Below are 15977 nucleotides of genomic sequence, written 5' to 3' on the forward strand. Positions count from 1 at the left end.
GCTCAATAGCTTCAGTTTCTTCTTCAATACTTTCATACTCCAACCATCCGTTTCAATACATGCGTAATCTGTTGAATCGCTTAAACCGCTGGAATCCGAGTCCGAATCCGAGCTAATGTCGCTATATCTTGCTGTGGTATTCCCATTGTTTGTTTACATTGGCAGCACTGTGTGACGTCACAGGGAAATGGATAGTGGTTTCGAAGATAGCGAATATAAGGCACTTTAAAGCTTTTTTTAGGGATATTTCAGGACCGGTAAAATTTTGAAAAAAAATTCATAAAATACAACAATCCACTGGGATCTGATTTTTATTGTTTATAACCCTTTTGAAATTGTGATAATGTTCCCCTTTAAGAACCACTGCTTTAAAGGCTGATGCAATTGTTAATTGTCAATGATCTTTGCCAAAGCAGGAGAAATTATTACTTCTAAAGCATGGTAATCTGATTTTGGATTAGGTACTAATCAGAATTGTACATTTTAGGTAAGAATTTCCTAAAAAAAAACATTCAAAAGTGACGTTCCTTAAAAAAAATGAGCAAAGGTTTAGTGTTTATCTCGGTACTTATTGGAGGACAACCAAGAAAGCACTTCAGCTGGGAATTGTCCCTGAATGGCCCAGCAAAAGCCTTGCAAGACAATTACTATAAATTCCAGAATAAAAGCTTTAAAAAACCATCAGAGATTGTGTTCAAGTAGTTCAGTTTATGTGATGTATTGGTGTTGCTTTTGCATAACCCCTTAAATGTGCTGGAAATGTGCTTGCTGGTCTCCGTGCTGCACTCCGACACGTACGACATGACGGACTTGCTAAGGTCAGCTAGTTGGACCGGCCAGTCTGGAACATTCCATGGCCTGACCCTGAAAAGAAGACCCTGCATGTATTTTTTTAAGGGGGGTGGTTATGCATTTTCAGTGTCTAAACTCTCTTACTTAAATAGGGTAGGTTTACAGTCCTGGTCAAACGTTGAACATCATGTCATGGCTGTCTTGAGTTTCCAATCATTTCTACAACTCGTATTTTTTTTGTGATGTAGTGATTGGAGCAGATACTTCTTGCTAACAAAAAAACATTCATGAAGATTGCTTCTTTTGTGAATTTATTATGGCTTTACTGAAAATGTCCTGGGTCAAAAGTATACATACAGCAATGTTAATATTTGCTTACATGTCCCTTGGCAAGTTTCACTGCAATAAGTCGCTTTTGGTAGCCATCCACAAGCTTCTGGTCCAATTTTTGACCACAAAATTGGTGCAGTTCAACCAAATGTGTTGGTTTTCTGATATAGACTTGTTTCTTCGGCATTGTACACACATTTAAGTCGTCAGTACTTTGGGAAGGCCATTCTAAAACCTTATTTGTGGCCAAACAGCGATATTTTTAGTTTAATCTGACCACAGAACTTTCCTCTAGGGGGTCTGATCTTTGTCCATGTAATGTTAGATGAAAAAAAATGAGCCGTTTGGTCACAATACCCAGCAATATATTTGGAGAAGAAAAGGTAAGGCCTTTAATCCCAGGAACACCATGCCTACCGTCGAGCATGAATTGATTAACGTGGACCCCGACTTAAACAAGTTGAAAAACTTATTCGGGTGTTACCATTTAGTGGTCAATTGTACGGAATATGTACTGTACTGTGCAATCTACTAATAAAAGTATCAATCAATCAATCAAAGCATGGCGGTGGTAGTATTATGCTCTGGGCCTGTTTTGCTGCCAATGGAACTGGTGCTTTACAGAGAGTAAATGGGACAATGAAAAAGGAGGATTTCCTCAAAATTCTTTAGGACGAGCTAAAATCATCAGCCCGGAGTTTTGGGTCTTGGGCGCAGTTGTGTGTTCCAACAGGACAATGACCCCAAACACATGTCAAAAGTAATAAACGGAATTGATTTAATATGGGTCTACTTAAAATATGACCAAATTTGCTGGGCCGTTAATCCCAGGAACACCACACTTATCGTCAAGCATGGTGGTGGTAGTATTATGCTGTGGGCCTGTTTTGCTGCCAATGGAACTTGTGCTTTACAGAGAGTAAATGGGACAATGAAAAAGGAGGATTTCCTCCAAAATCTTCAGGACAAGCTAAAATCATCAGACCGGAGGTTGGGTCTTGGGCGCAGTTGGGTGTTCCAACAGGACACACATCAAAAGTGGTAAAGGAACGGCTAAATCAGGCCAGAACAGTGGGTTCGATCGAACCCTAGGGGTTCGGTGAGTCGGCCTCAGGGGTTCGCTGAAGTCAAGACACACCCAACTCATCGTGTGAATAAAAACTTCTCCCTATCGGCGTATAATGGATACCCCCGAACTATTTTCCCTCTAATTTTCCATTTGATTTGCAGGTGTGTAATTTGTTGCGAGTTCATGCACTGTGTTTGTGTTGTTCTTTGAACAATGTGATGTTCAAGCACGGTTCTTTTTGTGCACCAGTAAAAAAAAACATACCTGTCTTGAATTAAAAAAAAAAAAAAAACATTTTATTTTTCATTAAAGAAGGGTTCGGTGAAGGCGCATATGAAACCGGTGGGGTTCGGTACCTCCAACAAGGTTAAGTACCACTGGGCTGCAATGAAGGTTTTAGAGTGGCCTTCCCAAAGTCCCGACTTAAACGTGTGGACAATGCTGAAGAAACAAGTCCATGTCAGAAAACCAAGATATTGGAGGGGGTCCGATCCAGTGGCCATGTACTGCTCGCCTGTGTATCGGCTGGGGACATCTCTGCGCTGCTGATCCGCCTCCGCTTGGGATGGTTTCCTGCTGGCTCCGCTGTGAACGGGACTCTCGCTGCTGTGTTGGATCCGCTTTGGACTGGACTCTTGCGACTGTGTTGGATCCATTATGGATTGAACTTTCACAGTATCATGTTAGACCCGCTCGACATCCATTGCTTTCCTCCTCTCCAAGGTTTCTCATAGTCATCATTGTCACCGATGTCCCACTGGGTGTGAGTTTTCCTTGCCCTTATGTGGGCCTACCGAGGATGTCGTGGTGGTTTGTGCAGCCCTTTGAGACACTAGTGATTTAGGGCTATATAAGTAAACATTGATTGATTGATTGATTTAGCCGAACTGCACCAATTTTTTCAAGAGGAGTGGTGAAAAATTTAAGCGGGCTACCAAAAGTGCCTTATTGCAGTGAAACTGTTATGATCCGCTGCCCAGATCATATTTTGATTTAGACTTTTGATTATTTTTGTGTTTTCTGTTTGTTTTGGACTCATTTGGTTCAGGTTTGTGCGCCTCTCAGTTTGTTTCCATGGTTGCTCATTGTTTTCACCTGCCGCTTGCTCCTGACGCGCACCTGTGTTGTGATTACTGTCATCATTTAGCCTGCCTTCTCCCGTCAGTCTGCCTTGCTTCCTAATTTGCCACACGCAACAAGTGACCACGTTTGTTCTCGGTTCTGTTTATCCTAACTTCCATGCTAAGGCCCTTTAGTGTTTCTTAGCTCTCATGCTAAGGCCCTTTAGTGTTTCTTAGCTCCCATGCTAGGTCTTTTGGTTTCCTCTAAGTCTGTTTTATTCTAAAATAAATAATTTCCTACCTGCACGCTGGGTCCAAAGCCCGTCTGCATCCTTGGGAGAACCAAACCCGCATCACCATGCGACAAACGCGTCACAGAAACTTGCCAAATATTAACATTGCTGTATGTATACTCTCGACCCAGCAGATTTGCTCACATCTTCAGTAGAGCCGTAATAAATTCATAAAAGAAGCAAACTTCATGAATGTTTTTTGGTGACCAGCAAACTCAAAGGCCTACTGAAAAGAGATGTTCTTATTTAAACGGGGATAGCAGGTCCATTCTATGTGTCATTCTTGATCAATTTGCGATATTGCCATATTTTTGCTGAAAGGATTTAGTAGAGAACATCGACGATAAAGTTCGCAACTTTTGGTCGCTAATAAAAAAGCCTTGCCTGTACCGGAAGTAGCAGACGATGTGCGCGTGACGTCACGGGTTGTAGGGCTCCTCACATCTGGACATTGTTTATAATGTGAGCCTCCAGCCACAAGAGCTATTCGGACCGAGAAAGCGACAATTTCCCCATTAATTTGAGCGAGGACGAAAGATTCGTGGATGAGGAAAGTTAGAGTGAAGCACAAAAAAAAAAAAAAAGGAAAAGGGGACCGTTTCAGATGTAATTAAACACATTTACTAGGATAATTCTGGAAGATCCCTTATTTGCTTATTGTTTTAATAGAGATTGTAAAGTCATACCTGAAAGTCAGATGGCTGCGGTGAACGCCAGTGTCTTTCAGAGAAGCCAATTGTCACACCGCGGTGAGGGAAGTGTTGTTTTTCTGTCCTGTGATCTATGTGTTTTATTTTGAAAAGCTACCCTCTTGTTTCAGATCACGGGTCCTTCCTCTTGTGTCACCAGTCTGACGTCATCCTGGATTCCTGATTGTTTCCACCTGTTCCCCATCACTCCCACATCCTATTTCAGCTCACTTCTCCGTTTGTCCTTTGCCAGATCGTCTCGTCTATCGTGCCTTTTGGGGCCATGTCCATGTCCTTGATTCCCTCCTTGCCTTGCTCCTGTTTTGCTTGTTCATATTTTTGGATCATAGCAGTTATTTTTTGCTGAAATTTTGAGTTTACTTTTTCCTCCTACGAGCGTCCTTAGTTTTTCTTCGTCGACCTAATTGGTGCGTTTTTGTTATTCCAAATGTCGTTTTATTTCCTCATTGATTGAGTGATTTTTTTGTTTATTCATAGATATTGTATTTGTATATATTGTTAAAGTTTTCTTTTTTTCCCTCCTGTTGGAGCGCTTTTGGTTAATTCTTCCTTATATTCTATTTTTGTTAAGTTTTTTTCTTAACGTAGTATTCCTCCTTATTTTTTGGAGCGATTTATTGAATTAAGTGTTTATCCTCGGATTTATTTTCCGTACTTTGTATAAATTTTTGTCAGATACTTTTTCACCGGGGGTTAAAAAGTTATTTCAAAATAAAAGCTGTCATTTTTGGAAACTTCCTCTCCGCATCTGGATCCTCTCATTATCTCCAAGTCGTAACACCAATGGAGGAGCCGAGATCACGGCTGCCTTTTTGAGCTGCAGGAGGAAGTCGCATAATCCACTGAAGTCTCCGGTAAGAGCCGACTTAATATCACAATTTCCCCATCCAAAAACTTGCTGGTTGACGTAGAGAAACATGTTCGCTTGACCGCTGTGGAGTGATTTATTGAGTTAAGTGTTTATCCTCGGATTTGTTTTCTGTACTTAGTATGCATTTTTTTGAGATACTTTTTTACGGGGGGTTAAAAAGTTATTTCAAAATAAAAGCTGTCATTTTTGGAAACTTCCTCTCCGCATCTGGATCCTCTCATTATCTCCAAGTCGTAACACCAATGGTGGAGCCGAGATCACAGCTGCCTTTTTGAGCTGCAGGAGGAAGTCGCATAATCCACTGAAGAGCCGACTTAATATCACAATTTCCCCATCCAAAAACTTGCTGGTTGACGTAGAAAAACATGTTCACTTGACCGCTCTGGAGTGATTTATTGAGTTGAGTGTTTATCCTCGTATTTATTTTCCGTACTTTGTATACATTTTTGTGAGATACTTTTTTACCGGGGGTTAAAAAGTTATTTCAAAATAAAAGCTGTCATTTTTGGAAACTTCCTCTCTGCACCTGGATCCTCTCATTATCTCCAAGTCGTAACACCAATGGAGGAGGCGAGATCACAGCTGCCTTTTTGAGCTGCAGGAGGAAGTCGCATAATCCACTGAAGTCTCCGGTAAGAGCCGACTTAATATCACAATTTCCCCATCCAAAAACTTGCTGGTTGACGTAGAGAAACATGTTCGCTTGACCGCTCTGGAGTGATTTATTGAGTTAAGTGTTTATCCTCGGATTTATTATCCGTACTTTGTATACATTTTTGTGAGATACTTTTTTACCGGGGGTTAAAAAGTTATTTCAAAATAAAAACTGTAATTTTTGGAAACTTCCTCTCCGCATCTGGATCCTCTCATTATCTCCAAGTCGTAACACTAATGGAGGGGCCGAGATCACAGCTGCCTTTTTGAGCTGCAGGAGGAAGTCGCATAATCCACTGAAGTCTCCGGTAAGAGCCGACTTAATATCACAATTTCCCCATCCAAAAACTTGCTGGTTGACGTAGAGAAACATGTTCGCTTGACCGCTCTGGAGTGATTTATTGAGTTAAGTGTTTATCCTCGGATTTATTTTCCGTACTTTGTATACATTTTTGTGAGATACTTTTTTACCGGGGGTTAAAAAGTTATTTCAAAATAAAAACTGTAATTTTTGGAAACTTCCTCTCCGCATCTGGATCCTCTCATTATCTCCAAGTCGTAACACCAATGGAGGGGCCGAGATCACAGCTGCCTTTTTGAGCTGCAGGAGGAAGTCGCATAATCCACTGAAGTCTCCGGTAAGAGCCGACTTAATATCACAATTTCCCCATCCAGAAACTTGCTGGTTGACGTAGAGAAACATGTTCGCTTGACCGCTCTGGAGTGATGTATTGAGTTGAGTGCTTATCCTCGGATTTATTTTCCGTACTTCGTATACATTTTTTGGAGATACTTTTTTACCGGGGGTTAAAAAGTTATTTCAAAATAAAAGCTGTCATTTTTGGCAACTTTCCTCTCCGCATCTGGATCCTCTCATTATCTCTAAGTCGTAACACCAATGGAGGAGGCGAGATCACAGCTGCCTTTTTGAGCTGCAGGAGGAAGTCGCATAATCCACTGAAGTCTCCGGTAAGAGCCGACTTAATATCACAATTTCCCCATCCAAAAACTTGCTGGTTGACGTAGAGAAACATGTTCGCTTGACCACTCTGGAGTGATTTATTGAGTTAAGTGTTTATCCTCGGATTTATTTTCCGTACTTTGTATACATTTTTGTGAGATACTTTTTTACCGGGGGTTAAAAAGTTATTTCAAAATAAAAACTGTAATTTTTGGAAACTTCCTCTCCGCATCTGGATCCTCTCATTATCTCCAAGTCGTAACACCAATGGAGGGGCCGAGATCACAGCTGCCGTTTTGAGCTGCAGGAGGAAGTCGCATAATCCACTGAAGTCTCCGGTAAGAGCCGACTTAATATCACAATTTCCCCATCCAAAAACTTGCTGGTTGACGTAGAGAAACATGTTCGCTTGACCGCTCTGGAGTGATGTATTGAGTTGAGTGCTTATCCTCGGATTTATTTTCCGTACTTCGTATACATTTTTTGGAGATACTTTTTACCGGGGGTTAAAAAGTTATTTCAAAATAAAAGCTGTCATTTTTGGAAACTTTCCTCTCCGCATCTGGATCCTCTCATTATCTCTAAGTCGTAACACCAATGGAGGAGCCGAGATCACAGCTGCCTTTTTGAACTGCAGGAGGAAGTCTCCGGTGAGAGCCGACTTAATATCACAATTTCCCCATCCAAAAACTTGCTGGTTGACGTAGAGAAACATGTTCGCTTGACCGCTCTGTGTTAAAGCTTCACAGCAAACCAAGAAACACCGGCTGTGTTTCGGTTGCTGCAATCCACCGCTTTTCACCAACAGTATTCTTCTTTGACGTCTCCATTATTAATTGAAAAAAACTGCAAAATATTCAGCAACACAGATGTCCAAATTACTGTGTAATTATGCGATGAAAAGAGACGACTTTTAGCCGTGTGTGGTGCTGGGCTAATGTGTCCGCTACAACTCGAGACATCATTCCGCGATGTTTTCAACAAGAAACTCCGCGGGAAGTTTTAAATTGTAATGTTAATATTACATCATTGATATATAAACTATCAGACTGCGTGGTCGCTAGTAGTGGCTTTCAGTAGGCCTTTAAAACAGCCATGACATGCTGTTCTTCACAAGTGTATGTAAACTTTTGACCGCGACTGTACACATCCCAGCAGGTATTTGGGCAGGTAGACGTTACGGAATCACTGAATACCATTTTGCAGGCAGAAAAGGCAGCTCGACTACCTGCCCGAATGTGAAAGCAATCTGGATCTCAGGAAGAAGAATGGGTGGAATGCGAGTCTCGAGACGAGGGGGAGGAGAAGGGTTCCTGGGGTAATCACAACACAGATGTTTCAAGGGACCCCTTGTGACGGATGTCAGGGCTCATGTGGGGAAACATAAAACAGTCATCTTGAGAAAAGACAATACATCTTGACAATGGGGGGGCCGGGAGCCAACATGAGGCGTGATGTCACTTTCCCTTCTCTTTCAACGTGAGTTTGCATGGTGGACCACTCCAGCAATCTTACGTCCAAGTTCAAATAGGAGTATGTGCAGCTTCTCTGGTTACCAGGGCAACCGGCGAGAGCAAACCTCCCCTCACACTATGATCAGTGTTGAATGATATCCATGACCACACTTTTGTATCCACTCAAGCAAACAGAGAATAAAGAAGATAAATATGTTATTTATTTATTTATATACAGTTCATCACATTTTCTTTTAGGCCAAACTGCTGTATGGGACACTTTTCCTTCACTAATTCTATTCTTACTAGGGTTGTACGATATAATAGTACTAGTATAGTATCGCGGTACTAGTGAATGAAGAACGGTACTATACTCTGTTTGAAAAGTTTTTTTTTAATGTATTTATTTCTTTTAACGGACATAATGGTTTACGAGCATGTACGGCAGTGCACTCACACAGAGTACTTACAGTGGGTTAAAAAAGTATTTAGTCAGCCACCGATTGTGCAAGTTCTCCTTTTTAAAATGATGACAGAGTTCTGTAATTTTCATCATAGGTACACTTCAACTGTGAGAGACAGAATGTGAAAAAAAATTCACATTATAGGAATTTTAAAGAATTTATTTGTAATTTATGGCGAAAAAATAAGTATTTGGTCAACCATTCAAAGCTCTCACTGATGGAAGGAGGTTTTGGCTCAAAATCTCACGATACATGGCCCCATTCATTCTTTCCTTAACACGGATCAATCGTCCTGTCCCCTTAGCAGAAAAGCAGCCCCAAAGCATGATGTTTCCACCCCCATGCTTCACAGTAGGTGTGGTGTTCTTGGGATGCAACTCAGTATTCTTCTTCCTCCAAACACGACGAGTTGAGTTTATACCAAAATGGATACATGGATGATACCGCAGAGGATTGGGAGAATGTCATGTGGTCAGATGAAACCAAAATAGAACTTTTTGGTATAAACTCAACTCGTCGTGTTTGGAGGAAGAAGAATACTGAGTTGCATCCCAAGAACACCACACCTACTGTGAAGCATGGGGGTGGAAACATCATGTTTAATGTAAAATGTATATTATGTTTATCCATCCATCCATTTTCTACCACTTATCCCTTTTTGGGTTGCGGGGGGCGCTGGTGCCTATCTTAGCTACAATCGGGCGGGAGGCGGCGTACACGCTGGACAAGTCGCTCCTCATCAAAGGACCAACACAGATAGACAAACAACATTTACACTCACAGTCATACTCAGGAAATACGTCCCTGGACACATGAGGACTTTGAATATGACCAATGTATGATCCTGTAACTACTTGGTATCGCATCGATACCTAAAATTTGTGGTATCATCCAAAAATAATTTAAAGTATCAAACAAGAGAAGCTAGCTCGCCTGAATTCAAACAAATACTATGGGTGGATTTACACCTGACATCCACTGTAATGATACCAAGAACTATAGCGTATCTAGTCGATACTACTGTGACTACATTGATATTTTTTAACGTCACAATATGTTTTTTTAAAAAAAATTCAGATTATGTTTATAAACTCAGAAAAAACGCCCCTGGATGGTTTTGAATATGACCAATGTATGATCCTGTAACTACTTGGTATCGGATCGATACCTAAAATTTGTGGTATCATCCAAAAATAATTTAAAGTAACAAACAGGAGAAGCTAGCGCGCCTGAATGTAAACAAATGCTATGGGTGGATCTACACCTGACATCCACTGTAATGTTACCAAGTACTATATCTAGTCGATACTACTATGACTACATTGATATTTTTTATCGTCACAAAATGTTTTAAAAAAAAAAAAATTCAAATTATGTTTAAAAACTCAGCAAAAACGTCCCAGGATGGCTTTGAATATGACCAATGTATGATCCGGTAACTACTTGGTATCGGATCGATACCTAAAATTTGTGGTATCATCCAAAAATAATTTAAAGTATCAAACAAAAGAAGCTAACGCGCCTGAATGTAAACAAATGCTATGGGTGGATCTACACCTGACATCCACTGTAATGATACCAAGTACTATATTTAGTCGATACTACTATGACTACATTGATATTTTTTATCGTCACAAAATGTTTACAAAAAAAAAAAATCTAATTATGTTTATAAACTCAGAAAAAAACGTCCCTGGATGGTTTTGAATATGACCAATGTATGATCCTGTAACTACTTGGTATCGGATTGATACCCAAAATTTGTGGTATCATCCAAAAATAATTTAAAGTATCAAAAAAGAGAAGCTAGTGCGCCTGAATGTAAACAAATGCTATGGGTGGATCTACACCTGACATCCACTGTAATGATACCAAGAACTATAGCGTATCTATTCGATACTACTATGACTACATTGATATTTTTTATCGTCACAAAATGTTTTTTGAAAAAAAATTCTAATTATGTTTATGAACTCAGAAAAAAACGTCCCTGGATTGTTTTGAATATGACCAAAGTATGATTCTGTAACTACTTGGTATCGGATCGATACCTAAAATTTGTGGTAGAAGCTAGCGCGGCTGAATGTAAACAAATGCTATGGGTGGATCTACACCTGACATCCACTGTAAAGATACCAAGAACTATAGCGTATCTAGTCGATACTACTATGACTACATTGATATTTTTTATCGTCACAAAATGTTTAAAAAAAATAATAATTATGTTTATAAACTCAGAAAAAACGTCCCTGGATGGTTTTGAATATGACCAATGTATGATCCTGTAACTACTTGGTATCGGATGGATACCTACAATTTGTGGTATCATCCAAAAATAATTTAAAGTATCAAAAAAGAGAAGCTAACGCGCCTGAATGTAAACAAATGCTATGGGTGGATTTACACCAGATATCCACTGTAATGATACCAAGAACTATAGCGTATCTAGTTGATACTACTATGACTACAATGATATTTTTTATCATCACAAAATAAAAAAAAAATAAAAAAATTCAAATTATGTTTATAAACTCAGAAAAAACGTCCCTGGATGGTTTTGAATATGACCAAAGTATGATCCTGTAACTACTTGGTATCAGATCGATACCTAAAATTTGTGGTATCATCCAAAAATAATGTAAAGTATCAAAGAAGAGAAGAATAAGTGATTATTACATTTTAACAAAAGTGTAGACAGAACATGTTGAAACAGAAAATAAGCAGATAAAAACAGTAAAAGAACAAGTGGATTAATAATAATTTTTTACAGTTTGTCCTTTAAAATGTGTACAAAATAATAGGTGTATAAATGACACAATACATCAGCAGAATAATTAGGAGTCTTTGTTTGTTTACTTACTACTAAAAGACGCCTACCGCCCGAGTGCAGCTGGAATTGGCTCCAGCTCCCTCGCGGGCCCGAGAGGGACAAGTGGTAGAAAATGGATGGATGTCAAAATCACTGACCCTCACTCTGAGCAACCACATGAGTGCGAAAGCTTTTAACACTCCACCATAGCGTCAGAGACCCACAAAGGCTTGTGGTCATGGGGAGTGAGTAAACAGTCTCCTGACAAACACACACACACACACACACACACACACACAAACACATTCTTGTATTTCTTACCTTCTTGAGATCTGTGAAAAATGCCTCCCTCCTTAGGACCACCCTTTCTAGGTATATAAAGATGTGTAAAAAAAAAAAAAGCTTGTGGTGATAAATAAGTTGGAATTTCACAAGAAAAAATTTTAATTGTAATAAAAGTCGTAATTTTATCCAACCCAAGTCAAACTTTTAAAGTAAAAATTGCACATCTGTGCAATATTATGACAAAAGTTGGAATTTTACTCAATAACAGTCGCAATTTTACAAGAATAGCTTAAAATGATGGCAATTTCATGAAAAAAGTCGCAATTTTATAAGAAAGCTTTTAAATTTGGGCGATATTATGATAATCATCGGGATTTTACTTGGCAAAATTGTGACGAAAGTCATCATTTTACCGTTTTACAAGAACAACAAAATTTTGCGGCAACAGTCAGAATTGTATATGATAAATGGCACCAGTTTGCATTAAAAAGTTATCATTTTACATAAAAGAGCAATAAATTTACTAAAAAACGATTGCAATATCACAGAAACACAAAGAATATGACAAATTGTTCCCAGTTTCATAAGAAAAAAGTCTGCAGATTGTGAGAAAATGACTGCTTTTATTTCATTTTTTTTCTTGTAATTGTTTTTTATTCTTTATTATTTACTTCTGTCGCACTTGGACTATGGGATAGTTTGTTTCTCCGAAGCAAAGGGAAATCGGCACGAGCGAGACGTGAATGTAAGCACATTTTGATTTATTACTACACAAACAAACTACAAAAATGGCGCGCACAATGGCGGAGAACAAACTTGACTAATGAAAAACAAATGACTAGCATAAAGGCTACAAACTATAAACATGAAACAAAAACACTTGCACTGTGGCATGAATAACAAAACTTACGTGGCGTGGACAAAAAAAACAGCATGGTCTTTGGCATGAGAGGAATTGAGGAATACGGGATGTGAAGTTGCCAGACTGACTACCAGGTAACTGTGGTTTAAATAATAACTAAGATCATTACAAACAGGTGTCAGGGCTGAGGACAGGGGCGTGACATGAGGGCCTGGTGAAAATTAATGAGTTGCAATGAAAACAAGGAAGTGCAAAAGCAAGAACTGAATGTCCAAAAAACAAAACCGAATATGACCAAAACGAAACATGATCCATAGGCGTGACAACTTCATGTTATTACAGTATGTATCTCTCTATATATATATATATATATATATATATATATATATTTTAATTGATTTAGGCCAGAGTGGGCACATTTCAATTTCTTACACACACTTGTTATTTCATATGTTGACCAAAGGGAAAGCAATTTTAAAATTGACACAGTCATTTTTAAAAAAAATAGATAAATGAATAAATAATTTACAAATTTTGATAGATTTTACCACCAGGGGTTCAAATAAGACCATGATTCAGGGCCTGACTTGTTCACACCTCCTCATATGGAAGGTACTTTTCCTTGTTGATGTTTAAAGAAGGGTAGAAATACAAGAACACACACACACACACACAACTCTTTAAATATGCTAAATAAACTAAACAGCGATCAGACGACATTGTATAGTCCCAGCAAATTAGCACCAAGCTCAATTGTTTGAATAATTTGAGCCCTCACAAAGGAACTGGACCGGTCTGACCTTTGACCCCACCTCAAATGACCCAGGTCAAACAAAATCCCAGTGGGTCCGTCCTGGCTGCTCAGCTCAATGTGGTCAAACATGGCGATAAACGTAAGCTGTCTTGTCGGAATATTGTCATTCACTTCACTTCAAAAGTGCACGGACATCCTTTACCATGTTTACCAGCTTATTTTTACACTTAAGTTACAAAATCCCCTCCAGTTAATGACAATATCAATGTAATGTTCCATTATGAAGTATATCCTGTACATAGCATGGTCCAAATAATGCATGGGTGAACCCGTTAGCTCATCTGCTATGCAAAGACAAATCCAGTTTTTAAACATTTTTAAACCAATTTCAACACTTATATGTATGTTTGTGTTTTTTATTTATTTTTAATGTGGTAAATTGTGCTGTGTTTTGTATTGCTCTGTTATGTTGAGGCACTGTGGATGGAAGTTAGTACTTTTGCTATATAAATGTATGTAATTGATGTGTGGTTTCCACTCGTAAAAAAAATTGTTTTACCATACTATGTCAATGTCACACCAAAAGTGTCAATAGGTGAGATTGTGTTCATTAATGTGTATTGTTGTATGTTGGTTTTGTATGTTGGAAAACATGCACATTTCTGTTACAAGGGGCCCTCTGAAGGCAACGTGGCCCTCAATGAAACAAGTTTGACACACCTGGAAGACACCATATACTTGTATTTTTTTTTACGTCCCTTTGAGTAAACAAACAATCCCTGCAGGACATCCATCCATCCGTCCATTTACTACCGCTTATTCCCTTTCGGGGTAGCGGGGGGGCGCTGGCGCCTATCTCAGCTACAATCGGGCGGAATGCGGGGTACATCCTGGACAAGTCGCCACCTCATCGCAGGACACTATGACTTTGAATATCAAATATGATTTTTTATAAATAAATAAATAAATGGGTTGTACTTGTATAGCACTTTTCTACCTTCAAGGTACTCAAAGCGCTTTGACATTACTTCCACATTTACACATTCACACACTGATGGAGGGAGCTGCCATGCAAGGCGCCAACCAGCACCCATCAGGAGCAAGGGTGAATGAAGTGTTTTGCTAAGGACACAACATACGTGACGAGGTTGGTACTAGGTGGGATTTGAACCAGGGACCCTCGGGTTGCGCCGTCCCTTTTTAATTGTTCCACAAACCCCGTTTCCATATGAGTTGGGAAATAGTGTTAGATGTAAATATAAACAGAATACAATGATTTGCAAATCATGTTCAAGCCGTATTCAGTTGAATATGCTACAAAGACAACATATTTGATGTTTTAACTGATAAAGTTTTTTTTTTTTTTTTTGCAAATAATCATTAACTTTAGAATTTGTAGCCAGCAACACGTGACAAAGAAGTTGGGAAGGGTGGCAATGAATACTGATAAAGTTGAGGAGTGCTCATCAAACACTTATTTGGAACATCCCACAGGTGTGCAGGCTAATTGGGAACAGGTAGGTGCCATGATTGGGTATAAAAGCAGCTTCCGTGAAATGCTAAGTAATTCACAAACAAGGATGGGGCGAGGGTCACCAATTTGTAAGCAAATTGTCGAACAGTTTTAGAACAACATTTCTCAACGAGCTATTGCAAGGAATTTAGGGATTTTACCATCTACGGTCCGTAAAATCATCAAGAGGTTCAGAGAATCTGGAGAAATCACTGCACGTAAGCGATGATATTACGGACCTTTGATCCCTCAGGCGGTACTGCATCAACAACCGACTTCAATGTGTAAAGGATATCACCACATGGGCTCAGGAACAGTTCATAAAACCACTGTCAGTAACTACAGTTGGTCGCTACATCTGTAAGTGCAAGTTAAAACTCTACTATGCAAAGCAAAACCCATTAATCAACACCAAGGAACCCCTCTGGCTTGGCTGGGCCCGAGTTCATCAGAAATGGACTGATGCAAAGTGGAAAAGTGTTCTGTGGTCTGACGAGTCCACATTTCAAATTATATTTGGAAACTGTGGACGTGGTGTCCTTCGGAAGGAAGAGGTAAATAACCATCTGGTTTGTTATAGGCGCAAAGTTGAAAAGCCAGCATCTGTGATGGTATGGGGGTGTATTAGTGCCCAAAGGCATGGGTAACTTACACATCTGTGAAGGCACCATTAATGCTGAAAGGTCCATACAGGTTTGTTTTTATCCAAGCAACGTTATCATGGACGCCCCTGCTTATTTCAGCAAGACAATGCCAAGGCACGTGTTACAACAGCGTGGTTTCGTAGTAAAAGAATGCGGGTACTTTCCTGGCCCGCCTGCAGTCCAGACCTGTCTCCCATCGAAAATGTGTGGCGCATTATGAAGCGTAAAATACGACAGCGGACTGTTGAAGGACTGAAGCTCTACATAAAACAAGAATGGGAAATAATTCAACATTCAAAGCTTCAAAAATTAGTTTCCTCAGTTCCCAAACATGTATTGAGTGTTGTTAAAAGAAAAGGTGATGTAACACATGCCCTTTCCCAACTACTTTGGCACGTGTTGCAGCCATGAAATTCTAAGTTAATTATTATTTGCAAAAAAAAATAAAGTT

At 39.4% G+C, this 15977-nt stretch overlaps 1 protein-coding gene across 2 annotated transcripts in view; it reads right to left on the reverse strand.

Moving 5' to 3' along the window:
* The window catches only part of lpar1 (lysophosphatidic acid receptor 1), a 193509-nt gene that overhangs the window by 108321 nt on the left and 69211 nt on the right, over window positions 1-15977 (reverse strand). The window lies entirely within an intron of this gene.

The sequence above is a fragment of the Nerophis ophidion genome, linkage group LG17 (assembly GCF_033978795.1).
Source record: "Nerophis ophidion isolate RoL-2023_Sa linkage group LG17, RoL_Noph_v1.0, whole genome shotgun sequence".
NCBI classification, from domain to species: domain Eukaryota; kingdom Metazoa; phylum Chordata; class Actinopteri; order Syngnathiformes; family Syngnathidae; genus Nerophis; species Nerophis ophidion.